General features: G+C 34.5%; 1 long non-coding RNA gene and 1 other non-coding gene across 2 annotated transcripts in view; both read left to right on the plus strand.

The window, feature by feature from the left end:
• Positions 1–15,498, plus strand: part of LOC141514932 (uncharacterized) — a 237,193-nt gene that overhangs the window by 191,060 nt on the left and 30,635 nt on the right. The window lies entirely within an intron of this gene.
• Positions 5,690–5,796, plus strand: LOC141515690 (U6 spliceosomal RNA). Its single transcript, XR_012476448.1, has one exon. It is a non-coding gene; the product is annotated as a U6 spliceosomal RNA (small nuclear RNA).

The raw sequence follows: 15,498 nt of genomic DNA on the forward strand, positions 1-15,498 counted from the left end.
ACACCGGGTTTCCTTTTCAAGCTAGATGAAAAAGCATTCTAACAATACCAACCTTCCACCCCACCTGCTTTCTCTGCATTAGTTCTTCCATTCAAGCCCCGTTTTCATAATAGAAAAAATATAGAAAAGAATTTAAATATAATTTCTCTTTTTTATCCCTTCTTATGCAATTTGATTATTAAACTCACCCTATCATGTGCAACTCAGTTCATACTTTCAAACTAACTAAATATGGGTGATGGTTTTAAGAAAATATCATACATAATATAAACCAATACATTGACCACAATGAATAACTTTTACTTGATCATTGATGTTTTCCTTATATTTTTTCTAGATCTTTTTTATCAAATTTTCCACAAAATTCTGATCTTTTTGCTACAAATACCTGAAAATCTTACAGTTGTGAAATCCATTTTCTTTTCATTCAGGATTTTATTCAATTTTGCAGGGTAAGTTATTCTTGGATATAAATCCAGCTCTTTTCTCTTCAAAATATAATATTCTAAGTCCTATGGTGCTTTTTCATAGTAAAAATTGCAGGGTCTTGTGAAATCTTGATTTTTTTCCACAGTATTTAAGTTTTTTTTTTTTTTATTTTTTGTTTTCTTTTTGCCATTTTGGATGATATAATTATTCCTTAATCTGGCAGTTTTGAAACTTTCTTATAACTTTCCTGTTAGTTTACTACCTAGGATATTAACCTAGGTAATGAAATGTATATTTTGTCTATTTCTGCTTTATCCTCTTGTTCTAGAACTTCGGGGTAATTCTCCATAACAATTTATTATAATATTGCACCCAGATTATTTTTACCATGACTTTTAGTTAGTCTGTTAATTCTATTTGTCTCTTTGTGATCTGTTGCCCCAACCATTTTTTTAATGAGGTGTCTCATATTCTCTTCTATTTTTCCTAATTTTATCACTTTTTCATTTTTATAACATCATTCAATTTCTCTTCTCAAAATCTAATTTTCAAGCAATTATTTTCTTTAAGATCTTTCTTTTTTCAATCGATTATCTTTCTCTTATATATATATGTATGTTTTAAAACTTTTAATTGCCTTCTGTTTGCTGTTCAGATTTCTTCATTGTCTGCTCTTCCTTCTTTTCCAATCTTCTTATGCTTTATATTCTCATTCCCAAATTCTAGAGCATATAACTTAAATGGTGGTTAGAGAGCACTCAGAAAAGAAAATGGATATCTAAAACTCATCCTGGGTTCTTTGAAAACAATCCATACTGATTGACATCATTTTTAGTTCATTTATTTTTGTGCTTAAGCTAACACCACATACATTCTGTTTAGGGATTTAAGCAATGAATTTCACAAAGTTCTTCAAAGTATTCTTATGAACAAAATAAAGGGATATAAAGTGAATGAAACTATTGGGAAACTCTTAATTGGAATGTACCTGAGAAGGAATCTCTTCAGCCATGTCTGATTCTTGGTGACCCCCTTTCAGGCATTTTGGGCTATGATACTGGTTTGCCATTTCCTTCTCCACCTCACTTAATAGATGAGCTCCATTTTGAAGCAAACTGAATGATGTGATTTGCTCAGAGTGATACAGTTATTTTGTGGTTGAGGTCAAATTCAAACTTCAGATTTGGCATTCTATCCATTGCAATACCTCACAACCTGAGAACTCATGATTTGCTGACAATGTCTTAGTATGTTCATCAGCAAGCTTTTATCAAGTACCTACTAAGGATCAGGCAATGTGCAAATTGCTGCTCAAAACCAGGAGCTCACAGTCTGTGGTGGAGACAGCATGTAAATATATATGTATGAACACACTAAATGTAAGATCAATGAGAGATAATTAAAAGAGGAAATGCAAATATTTTCATAGATGTCAAGAAAAACATCTTGTAGAAGGTGAGATTTTATCTGCAGCCTGAAAGAAGCCTGGAGGTGGGGATAAATATGATGAACATTCCAGATGAGGGGGATGAAAATTCCCATTCAAAATAGAGTGTCTTATTCAAGGAAGAACAGACAGAAATCGAAATGGATCCCAGTGTATGAGGGGTTAATGTGTTAAAAAAAAAACATGTAGAAAATGTAGGAAGGAACCAGGTTGTAAAGGGAGTAGAATGCCAAAAAAAAATTATACTTTTTGCTAAAAGTAATATGGAAATATTGGAGTTTATTGAATGAGAGTGGAGTAGATGACATGGTTAGACCCAGGTATAGGGAGAGATTAATTTGAAAGATGAGGGGAGGGTGGGGTGGACTGGGAAGAGACTCCAGGCAAGAACACAAACATTTTACAATAGCACAGACATCAGGTGATAAGGGCTTACACTAGGGATGGGTGACAGCATCAGAAGAGAAGGGGGTATTTACTATTAGAAGTAAGGTTGATGCAGTAATTCATCATTCCCAATCCCAAGGTGTGAATCAGTGATGGGAAAGCTCTATTAGAAAAGGCTAAGACCATAGCTTTTCCATTTACCTGAAATGACAGTGCCCAAACACTTTTATTAATGTTGACCTATCTGAATTGTCTTTACTCATTATCAAAGTCCTCAATATCATTTGGTCCCACCTTGAAGCCATTATTGATCTTCAGTGACATGTGGCTTCCTTTACCTACTTGTTATACACTCCTTTAATCCTCTTTGGCCTAAGTTGTGTCTCCTGAATCAGATTGAAAACCCAAATAGACAATTTTCCTTTTAACAGTTCCAAAAATTTAACTGTAAAGAATGAGTTAACTTTGTTGAGTTATTCGATGCCCATGCCTGTACCATGCTTATCTGGTTTTTTTTAGGGTTTTTTTTCCACAAGGAAAATGGGGTTAAGTGGCTTGCCCAAGGCCACACAGCTAGGTAATTATTAAGTGTCTGAGACCAGATCTGAACCAGGTACTCCTGACTCCAGGGCTGGTGCTTTATCCACTGTGCCACCTAGCTGCCCCGCCATGCTTATTTAATGAAAATATTATGTCTTAATGTATAGATAAGGACAAATGTCTATCAAAATAGCAAAGTGATATTTTGTAGATTTGGACACAGTAATTACAAAATTAGAGGAAAAATGATCTAGTATGTCAAGGGAAATAATCTTTAAATTCTAGGAATCAAACCAGAATAACATTTAACAGACCTTCAAATGTAATATGAAATAGAAATAAAATTACTACCTTGTTGTTTACTACAATGTAGAGAAGTAAATGTAAGGTCTATAAAGTTTGAATGAGTCGATAGAGAGATAGATATATAGATATAGATAAAGATGTAGACATAGGCATTAGATATTAACAATGCAAACTTTAACAACATTTCAATGGACTACCACTATTACTATTACTGTTACTACTACTACTACTACAACTACTACTACTACTACTACTACTACTACTACTACAACCACTACTACTAGTACAACTATTAGTAATACTTATTAGTCCTTTGGGATCAAAATAAATGGTGACCTGAGTTGCAGTATTATATTTATTATATAAAGGAAAATGCTGCACAAGGCATCCTTCTCACTTGTCTTTTCCAGAATTTTTCCACCCCATGGCCTGATGGATAGGAAACAGTGATGGTGTGTCTACTGCAAGAAACTCTTGGAATTGAATTAGTTTCACTTTCTATTGTATCAGGGAGGATCCATGGCACAACCATCATGCCAAAATGCATTAGCATGTGTTATTTGAAGACAGATACTCTATGTATCCTAATGTCTCTTGATGGTACAACCCTATTTATATTAACCAGTCTCTCAATGAACTAATATTCAAGTCGGCCTTTCCTCATAAGGTAAAACTGATGATAAGGCCCTCAAGAAACAGATTGGGATATACTGGGTTATTGCCTTTTGTTGCCAGATATCACAAGCTGGTGATTCTTGGTGTGATGGTGTGTCATGGTGCCTCACTAACAAGGGAAGAAGAAAAATCAATAGAATGAAGACAAACAAGAATAAGAAATGAATGAACTCAAAAACTCACTCTTAAAGCTCATTTAGAGAATATTTGTTGAGCCAAAACTGAAGTAGAAGGATCTTTTTTGGCTAAAATTTCTGGTCATAATGCAAGGAATTGGTCCTGGATGTGAATATGAATTTCCCATAGTTAAAGTTGTCCAACTTGATTAGATGTTGTCCCAGTTACACAGCATTGTTTATACTTATGATACTTATGTAACCTTCAAATTTGGCCTGGTCCTGGCTTTGTTCTAGGCCCCTATAAGTGCCCAGGACAGTGGACAGACTTAGTGGATTTGGGATATGTGGAAAAGCAGGTGTGAGAGATGTCAGGGAAGATGTGGATTGGAAATGGTGAAGAGTAGACAAGTGGGATTGTGATAATTTATGTGTGGACTTGAGCCTTGTGGTTTGCAACAACAATAAAATGGTTTGAATCTCTCAATGGCTTTGGTCTCTCTGCATTAAGGAATCTGTAGAAAGGAGAAAAATCTCCAAAACTCCTCCTTTACAATTGATGTATTTGGCAGAATTTGAGGCCAAAATCTTCTGCTTTACACTTATTTCTATCCAGAAATCTTGATCTCATTTCTAAGAGATGTCACCTTCTCTAATTGACTACACCTGACAGGTAATGCCCTTAACTTCAGCAATTCTGTAAGACTTCAGTGAGTTTTGCACTGGAGGTTATTGGTCTGAGTGGGACAAAGGGGGAAGGTGAAGGATCCAATAGAAATCTTGAGTCTTAGATTAAGCAAACTCACAAGGAGATAAGTTTGCCGACTTGGTTGGTTGGATCTTATCTTTCATTATCAAAGAAGATCCAAATGGCATCACTAAGTTTGAGACAAATTACAGTGTGTCTGACTATGACTAATCAGTACAATATGAGTTCAAAATGCTCTACCACAGGTTGGGGCAAACAATCCATGTGAACAACTGGGGTGGTAATCTAAGTTTCTATATGTCTCATTTCCTTTGAGCTGCTACAATTTTGCCCTTCTCATAGAGCATAGCACTCTCATTGATGATGCCATGCCAGGCTGTTTGGTCCCGTGCCAGTGTATCCCATGTTGCACAATCAGTTCTAAAATTCTTAAGAGAAAACCTCAGGGGCAGCTAGGTGGTGCAGTGGATAGAGCACCAACCCTGGAATCAGGACCTGAGTTCCAATCCAGCCTCAGAAACTTAATATTTGCCTAGCTGTGTGACTTTGGGCAAGCCACATAACCCCAGTGCCCTAAATTAAGAAAAAAATGAAAAAAAAAAAGAATTTAGACTGAGATATCAATATACCTTGACAGGAGGAGGGTTTATGAAATGATTGCAGAGGAGGGTTTATAACTGGCAATTCTGAACAAGGACTGTGCCTCCATCTGACAGTGTAGGGAGTATATGAGAAGTTATACCCAGTAGGATGTGTTGTCTTCTGGGGCTTTTCTGTGACTCCTAGATCATGATTGGAGTATGACAGAGAAAGTTCTAAGATGAAGGGAAGCTTCTAAATTATCAAATGAAAGAAAATTCAAGAGAAAAGTAGCAAACAATTGACAGAGTTGGATTGGAAATGGAGAGTGGTCCTCCTGGGGTCGGTGAGGCTGAGAGAATGGGAACAGGTAGTAGGATAGTTCTTTTTATTTATGCAGCTAGGGATTGTGTAATTAGGTTTAAGATTGGAGTAGGTGTGAGCTGGCAGATCATAAGACACAGAAATGTACTTAATGGAACTCTTAAGAGTTTGTGAATGGTGCTCACTTTGGCACCACATTTACTAAAATTGGAATGATACAGAAAAGATTAGCGTGGCCCCTGATCAAGGATGACACACAAATTCATGAAGAGTTTGTGAATGGCAGAGTAACACCTTTTGTTCTAGAAAAAGAAGTGTTTTATAACTTAGTGCCAGCAGCCCATAGTTGAGGTATTTCAGTAAGAAAATCTTTTGAGTTCATTTAATTTTATTCATCTTTACCTTGTCTATTCCATTGGTATACTTTTAAGGTTGTTTATGTACATATCTATACCTATATCCTTGCCCATATCTTTATGCCCATCTATTTATCTACTTAATCAAATCTTACATTTACTTTTCTGCTTTGCAACCAGTACTAAATATTCTTCACAATTTCTATTTTGTGATACAGGAAGAGATCTGATGTGTTATTTTTGCTTCATTTCTACCATTTTAAATTATTTCCCATGATATTCTAGATCTTTTTTTTCTTCAAATTAATTGTTATTATTTTGTCTGGATGTATAAATCATCCCTTTGTTATTTTAGCTGTATTTAGTGTTATTTGTATATTAAGATTGGTAACTTTTTCATTTTAATTGATTGTCATGGACCAGAGATGGACACTGAATAATTCTTCACAATTACATTATTTTGAGCTCATAATTTGTTCATAATTTTTAGCAAAATGTATCTAATACACACACATATTTAACTAAGATGTGATAAATAATCAGCCTCTTTTGGTCACACTGTGCATTATATAGTTGTCTAATAAAGATACCCTCACCTCTTTTTTTTTAGTAGTTTCCACTGATTTCTGAAGAGTTGGAAATGACAGCTACTGACAGGTCAGGATTTCATTTTCTACCACATTAACTTTAAGATGTGCTCTCTGGAAAAAAAATAATTATTCCATTTCTAAACAATTTCTGATTTCATGATAGTGAATTTTCACACTGAAACCTGAATATCATGAAAGTTTCGTTGATAGCTAGGAAAGTTCCCTTTCAGGTTGATTGTTCTGAGAAATTTGAAAAATGTAGCCAGGAAAGAAACTATTATTAAATACTTTATAATTTTAAAACCAATTTTTTTATTTTGTGTAAACTTTATATAAGAAAGTGTCTTTTAAGGGGAAAAAGCTATATTTGATTCTGGAAAAACTCCTTTATGTGCAGAGGAAGGATGATGATTTGAAGGACCCAAATGTGCCCATTTACACATGACAACCTTTGAGATATTGGTTAACATTCCATCCTTAGCACTTCATTTCCCAGCCTATCTTGCAGAGAGACAGAAATGAAGCAATGGAAAAAAAATGAGCAAAACCAACCTGGGATAAATGATCTTTCTGGATATGCACCAATAGAGATAAGGAGTAATATTTATGAAATAAAACTATCTATTTGAAAACAGGAAGGTGAATTTCATCTGAGTTCTAGTATGCATGAATCTACATAGTTCTCTTAACACGGGACTATTGGTTCTAGTCCCATAATGACTATTGCCTACCAAATATCACTCTGCTGATACTATTCATGATGTGTAGAATAGCACATTTCTCTCACACTTTTACTATCCATCCTTACCTTAGTATCCAACTCAATAAATATTTTTTTCTCTCAGTGAACCTCAATGTTTTCTCTCTTTTGTAAATACTTTGCATCTCCCTTATGAACTTTGGGATAATATAGAATTATAGTTACCTGAGTTCTATCCCTCTATTAATCCAGAATTAAACTGTCATATAAGAAAGAAAACATAATTCCATTTGACAAGGTGTGCATCTCTCAGATGTGAAACAATTATATTTCATTAGCTAAGTTTTACAATTATTATTGATTTTGTAGTTCCCTAGAGTATAACTTTCTTATAGAAATTATTCCATTGACTCCATTTAGTCATTGGTATTGGTACTTCTTCAATTTGTTTTATTTTCCATTGGTACCTATAAATCTTGTTTCCTTATGTCCTTTACATCTCTCATTTCTTACTTCACAATCACATTCCATTATATTCTTCTTTAATATTCTTTCCATTTGTTGTTTAAGAGGTCTACCTGTTTAATATTTAAGTTTATAAAAAAGCAGTAAAAAAAAACTGTATATGTGTCTGCTTTGTTCCAGCTCCTCCAACACTGACTTTTCCGTTTCTTCATTGTTATCTTTGCTAGTTTTATAGCATAGACATTCAGCTCTGTTACTTTAGTGATCCATTCGATTTGCAACTTTGTTTTCACGGATTTGAAAAGTAGTACAACCTGTGTAAAGTAGACTTCTGAAACACAGGGACAATCCTACTTTTAGATTTCTATCTTTAGAGGCTGATAAAGTGATTGACATATAGTTGTCATATAATTTGCTTGTTAATTCATTCATTTAGTATAAGAGTCTTACCTTTGGTTTCCTACCCAATGAGAATAGTAAAGTTTTTATTTTTTTTGCTATGATTTATACGTATGCAAAACTTTAATTTTGTCTAAAGAACATACACCTGTAAGAAATCTCTTCAGACAACAATTGTTAGTGGTTTCAAAGTGAAGAAACTGTATAATGATTTCCTTATTGACATGTTCAGATTTGCATTGCCAGGAACTTTTTAATACATTGTGTAATTTCCTTTTGCCTATGTGGCTTTTTTCTGTACAAGAATTTCACAACTATTCTGAAATACGTGTGTCCTTGATGCCACTATCTGGAAATGTCTATTATCAAACAAGAAAAATCACAGAGAATCCAGAGGAAAAAAAAAAAGAGAAAATCAATCATTATTCCAGATGTCCATACCGTTATGTATTGACAAAGCTATCTTCAAAGTCTTCACATTTGTTCTCTAAGCCAAGTGATTCAGCAGCAAAAAGAATTTTTCATTTTAATCCTACTTCTATTATTGTTTTTTCACAACAATACCTAGGCTGATGTGTTAATTATATTATATTTTTGAAATTACTTTCATTTTTATTCATCTTTTTTTAACATATCAATATTTACTATGCCCAAATTGTGTGTCCATAACTGAATGTAAACCATTAAAAATTCTCTCTGAAATTTATGATTTTGAATTTACAGAAGATACAAATACTTTTCATTCTGAATTTTTATCCCTGGTTCACATGATGTGTCTAGATATTTCTATATTTTTGCAGATATTCATATTTGTTATTTTTCATGGTAATATACTGGACTCTGGTGTAGTATATTGGATATCAATAAATGAGAGGATGGGAAGAGAGAACTCTACCTATGCAGAGAAAGCAATTGTCAGACTTTCCTTCCATATAACCACACTTATCTTTATCATCCAACACCTCACATCCTTCTACCCCATCTGATGAGAAACCGCCATTCTAAGCTATAAACAATTCCTCAGGGCTCCCAGGTACCTGAAATAGTATTTATACAAATATCATGAAAATTCTTCTCCAAGATCACCTAGGACTCTCTGCTGAGTCAATAAGGGGAGAGTAAGGACCTTCCCTCATCCTCTTTACATTTTAGTTGATACAAATCACAAAGGATGAATAGGCTTGGCTACATTATGATGTTTGAAAAAACATCATTACATTACTTTTTCCAAATTCTGTCACTCTTCTGAACTTCCGTATTTACTGTCAAAGACATGATTTTCTTTCTAGTCATCCAGATTTTCATATCATCTTTGATCCCTGATTTTCCTTTATCCCACATCTTTATCTCATCCAGTTATCAAATCTTGTTAGTTCTGCCTCCACAATCTCTCATATATGTTCCCTTCAGTCAACCACTACTCTGGTTCGAAGTCTCATGTCTTCTTGCCCACACAATCGTAAAGTTGGTGTCCCTTCATCAACTCTTTGCTCTCCAATTTGTTCTTTACACAGTTGGAAATAAAATTTTCTTAAAACACAGAACCATGTCACTCCACTTTACCCCATTATCCCACTCAAACTACAGTGGTTCTCTCTTCGATTTAGGAGAAGATTTTCAACTCTGCTTTTGAAATTTCTCTTTTGGAGTACTTTTGTGTTATACATAGTTGTTAAGTATAAGTCATATGGCGGACTATGCTCAATAATTTTTTGGTTACTGATAGAAATGCTTTATGAAAAACCTCTGGAGATCAGTGATCCAATGAACAGAATAGTGGAAATACTGTCAGAAGATCAGATGTCATGTTTCATTTTGTTCACTAAATATGTGATTTGGGGGCAATAACCACCTATGTCTTGGTTTCTTCTTTGGTAAAATGAAAGGGTTTATGAACTCTAGAGAACCTTCAAGTTCATTATTGGGTCTAAAAGCAAATAATCTCTTTCTAGCACCTGTCTCTTTCTCTCTGCACCTACATCTATACTCAAAATAACAAATAACCATCATATCCCATAAGGAGTACAATTGTTCTGTTTTCTGTATTTGTGAATAATTTCCTCAAGTTGCTTTTTTCTGCTAATTTCTAATTTTAAGGATTATTTTATGAATGTCAATGAAAAGAAATAAAGAAAAAAGTTAAAAAGGACTTTAAAATGTCTTTTCAGAAAAAAACTAATAAACTAGTAGACATAAGTATACATTTTGATAATAGCTTTAATTTTCTTTTCTTTAGCAAGTTCTTTTGAAAAAAGCAAAGAATCCAGCTAGGAAGGAACTTTGAAGCCCATAAAAGCCAAACTTTGATTTGAACTGAAATTCCTGCTAGAATGTGGTCAGGGCACAAAATAAGAAGAAATAGAGGAGAATTTCCTTCTCAAATATTAGCTCTGTGATCCTGACCTTAGCCTCTCTGGACCTTTGTTTCCTTTTTTGGAAAATAAAAGGAATGAACTTAGGGGTCATAACCCCTAAGGCCCTTCTCTTTGTTGATTTCTGAACCATTGATTCAGAGCAATGAGTTATGCAAAATCCATTTGAAAACTTGCATTGAAGTTTTCCAATACTTCCCATAGTAGCAAAATCCAAGTGTGAACATATCAAATTATTAGATTGCTTTTCCTCATGTTGACCCAATATCTACCTTTCTTTTTTTTTTCATTTTTTTGGTTGTTTTTTGCAAAGCAGTGGGGTTAAGTGACTTGCCCAAGGCCACACAGCTAGGTAATTATTAAGTGTCTGAGGCCGGATTTAAACTCAGATATTCCTGACTCCAGGGCTGGTGCACTATCCACTGTGCCACCTAGCTGCCCCCCCCCAATATCTACCTCTGTGAAATATTTATGTGCCTAATGAAGTGACAACCCTTCAGTTTCTCCTCACTCCAGAATATCCACTGTGCCACCTAGCTGCCCCTGTTACAACCCTTCAAATAGGTACCTATTATATTTATCATGTCAAATCTCTTCTCTAGATTGAACATGATAAATTTATTTCACTGATCCTGCTATGACATAGATCATGAATTGTTAGAGGTTTTGACCCTTCAGCTTTGGGTTTTGAAGTAGAACAAAGAAATACACTCAGACCATTTCTGACTTAACTAACAGGGGTTTCTTTAATAATGTCATGGAAAAGACAGTCAATAAGTTTATATCATGGATACCACTGAGTAAAACTTCCCTGTCTCTATGAAAGTCACGCTGATGTGCTCATGAATCCTGAGGAAGGTCCATAATAGGAATCCTTATTTTGGGGGTGATTTTTGTAATGAGGTCACCTGGAAACCAGATCAATGACTATGTCTTGAACCTTAGTTGCATGAGAAATTAAATCTTAAAGATGGTTAGGATATTCTTTTTCTGGGTTTTGCAAGGCATTGGGGTTAAATGACTGGCCCAAGATCGCTCAGCTAGGTAATTATTAAATATTTGTGGTTGGATTTGAACTCATGTTCTTCTGACTCCAAGAGTAGGGCTTTATCAACTGCACCACCTAGCTGACAAGTGGTTTTGATACTCCCCTACTGTGCCTAGTCAAGTTTTATTATGAACCCTGCCACAATTGGGATCCGGTATGTCCCCTCCTTGCCACACTGTCCCATTATGTTATGCACAACTGTGTCCATGTTGTTTGACTGATACTGTTGGCATTAGAGGCTCTGTTGGAATCTCCACAGTGACACCTCTTCTAAGACCTGACCACTACGAGGCCCCACCATTGCTCGGAACCTGAGAACTACTCCAATGGGATCTGGGTGGTGCTAATGTCCCCTTCTGGGCCCTCTCTGCCAAAAGGAGCCCTGTTATGGAAGGTATTACAGTCCCATAGTCAAAGATGTGCTCAGTAAATCATTCTCCAGCTACTCTTCCCTCATTGTTAATTGAAATTCTGTAAAGAAAGAATCATAGTTCACAGGAAACATAGAAACACTCTTTTAGAATTTAAAATTTGACATGACTTCTCCTTTTTTCTGGAAATCAACTGGTATGTCTTTGGCACATATGTCCATATCCCAATTCCATAAAGAATTTACGATTCTGGGAAGCATTCAATATTTTCCTTTCAGTTGCTATTTCCATTGCCTTGTATCAGGAAATTGCACAAAATCCAGTGGACTCCCAAATTCCATGTAAAATGACCTAAGCAGGTCCTTTAACACAATTGTTAGAAAACTTCTAAATCCAGATTTTGGGGATTGCCTTTGCCTAGCACAGTTGATGGATATAGCTATCATTATCACAACCAATACAGAATTTAGGAAAATTCAAGGTAAAAAATGTATACATTATTATTTTGGGGTATGCCTATTAAGGACACAGAGTTTTTATGAATCTTTTCCGAGTTCCTGAGTGCCAACAGTTTATCATCGATGTCCTTGAGGCTGTTGGAACTTCCTCATAGAATGAGGTAGTACTAAAATAAAGAAGCAGGTCATCCAATCATTCGTTCTATAAATATTTTTTACTTGCCAACTAGCTGCCAGGCACTGTGTAAAAACTTGACCTTATTAAAAAAAAAGTAAAGAGTAATCTTTCTCCAGGAGTTCATAATCCTCTGTACTTTCGTTTCTACTTAACTAGTCACAATGTGACACTCAGTCAATGTACTCAGCTTCACAGGGCTGTCCTTAAGAGAAATGATTCAACTGCTTGTACAGGAGTGGTGTACTTTTTGCTTGTCCCCTTTGTGTTATTTATATTTCAATTTTTCCCATTAACTCCCACTGAGGTACAGTGATCTGATTCTTGACATTACTTTTAATGTCTTCTCCATGACCATATCAATTCTACAATTTCTACTCTTGTTTCTTGCTTTTATATCTATTGCGTATTTTATTTTAGATTTATGAAATAAAAGAAACTTTTCCATAACAGAGTGTAATAAGATTACAATAAAACTGCAAATCTATTATGTACAATTTCCATTGCTTTTATAAGTAATAAAGTTATTATGTAGATTTCTTATTTCTTTTTCTTCTTTTCCTTCCCCCTAACTATTCCTAGAGATGGCAACCACTAGAAACAAAAAAAAAAATATATGTAAAATTTTTCATACTTCTTACCTAAAGATAATAAATGATATAAATTCTTTGCCTTGAATTTTCATACGTTTTTAATCAATTTTTTCTTTGGATGCAGAAAATATCTTTCTTCATATAACCTGTCTTTTTAATGTGTGATTTAAAATAGTCCTGTCTGCTTAAAGTCATTCTTAAAGCTATATTGCTATTACTAGATAAAATATACTCTAGGTTCTGTTCACTTCCCACCTTTCCATTTAATTCAAGTCTTTATATGTCTTTATAACATAACTGAGCTCATCATTTCATAAAGTATAATAGTATTCATCACAATCCTACAACACAACTTTTATAATTATTTCCCAACTAATGGGAATCCCTGAAATTTCCAGTTCTTAGCTACCACAGAGAACTGTTGTAAACATCCCATTGACATTCAAAGTTAGGATCACTATTTGTCAATTTCCCTGTTTCTGTTATCTTATCTTCTCCCCTCACCTTTCCACTCCTTATCCTACACAAGCTTCCAAAAGTCTCCTCCCCATTTTCTCCCACCACCCATTCAAATCAGAATCTTTAGATACCTCCAAGATCACCTATACTCTCCCTCTAGCTTCCCAAATCCCAAACTATGGTCTTGTAAAATTCCCTTCCCAACCCTGTTTTTCATGTTTCTCACCTCTCTAACATGTTCAGAAGACTTCTACACCCTTCCAGATGTACACCTGATTTCCTTTTCAAGCGAAAAATGTTCTAACAATACCAACCTTCCACCCCACATGCTTTCTCTCTATTAGTTCTTCCATTCAAGCCCCATTTTTATAATAGAATAAAATTGACCACAATGAATACCTTTTACTTGATCATTGTTTTCCTTATATTTTTCTAGATCTTTTATATCAAATTTTCCACAAAATTCTGATCTTTTTGCTACAAATACTTGAAAATCTTACAGTTGTGAAATCCATTTTCTTTTCATTCAGTATTTCAACTTTGCTGGGTTAGTTATTCTTGGAGGTAAATCCAGCTCTATTACTCTTCAGAATATAATGTTCTACAACCTATGGTGCTATTTTTTTTAGGTTTTCTTTTTTGCAAGGCAAACAGGGTTAAGTGGCTTGCCCAAGGCCACACAGCTAGGTAATTATTAAGTGTCTGAGACCAGATTTGAACCCAGGTACTCCTGACTCCAAGGCTGGTGCTTTATCTACTACACCATCTAGCCACCCCACTATGGTGCTTTTTAATAGTAAAAATTGCTGGATCTTGTGAAATCTTGTGAAAATTTGAATAAGAAATGAACTCAAAAACTCATTTAGAAAGTTGATTTGGGCTCATTTAGAGAACATTTGTTAAGCCAAACACTGAAGTAGAAGGATATTTTTTGGCTAAAATTTCTGGTCATAATGCAAGGAATTTGTCCCGGATGTGTATATGAATTTCCCATACTTAAAGTTGGCCAACTTGATCAGATGTTGTCCCAGTTACATAACATTGTTTTTACTTATGATACTTACTTATGATACTTACATAACCCTCAAATTTGGCCTGATCCTGGCTTTGTTCTAGGCCCCTATAAGTGCCCAGGACAGTGGACAGACTTAGTGGATTTGGGATATGTGGAAAAGCAAATGTTAGAGATGTCAGGAAAGATGTGGATTGGAAAAGGTGAATGAGTAGGCAAGTGGGATTGTGATAATTTATGTGTGGACTTGAGCCTTGTGGTTTGCAACAACAATAAAATGGTATGAATCTCTCAATGGCTTTGGTCTCTCTGCATTAAGGAATCTGTAGAAAGGAGAAAAATCTCCAAAACTCCTCCTTTACAATTGACACTTAATAATTCTTCACAATTACATAATTTTGAGCTCATAATTTGTTCATAATTTTTAGCAAATGTTTCAAAATATATCTAATACACACACATATATTTAACTCAGATGTGATAAATAATCAGCCTCTTTTGATCACATTTTGTATTATATAGTTGTTTAATAAAGATAGGCTCACCTCTTGTTTTTTTTAATAGCTTCCACTGTTTTCTGAAGAATTGGAAGTGACAGCTACTGACAGGTAAGGATTTCATTTTACACCACATTCACTTTAAGATGTGCTTTCTGGAAAAAAGTAATTATTCCATTTCTAAACAATTTCTGATTTTGTGATAGTGAATTTTCTCTTCACACTGAAACCTGAATGTCATGAAAGTTTGGTTGATAACTAGTTAAGTTCCCTTTCATGTTGATTGTTCTGAGAAATCTGAAAAAATGTAGCCAGGAAGGAAACTCTTTTTAAATACTATACAATTTTAAAACTAATTTTTTTATTTTGTGTAAAGTTTATCTAAGAAAATGCCTTTTAAGAGGAAAAATCAATATTTGATTTGGAAAAGCTCCTTCATGGGCAGAGGAATGATGATGATTTGAAGGAGCCAAATGTGCCACTTTACACAT

The sequence above is a fragment of the Macrotis lagotis genome, chromosome 2, assembly GCF_037893015.1.
Source record: "Macrotis lagotis isolate mMagLag1 chromosome 2, bilby.v1.9.chrom.fasta, whole genome shotgun sequence".
NCBI classification, from domain to species: domain Eukaryota; kingdom Metazoa; phylum Chordata; class Mammalia; order Peramelemorphia; family Peramelidae; genus Macrotis; species Macrotis lagotis.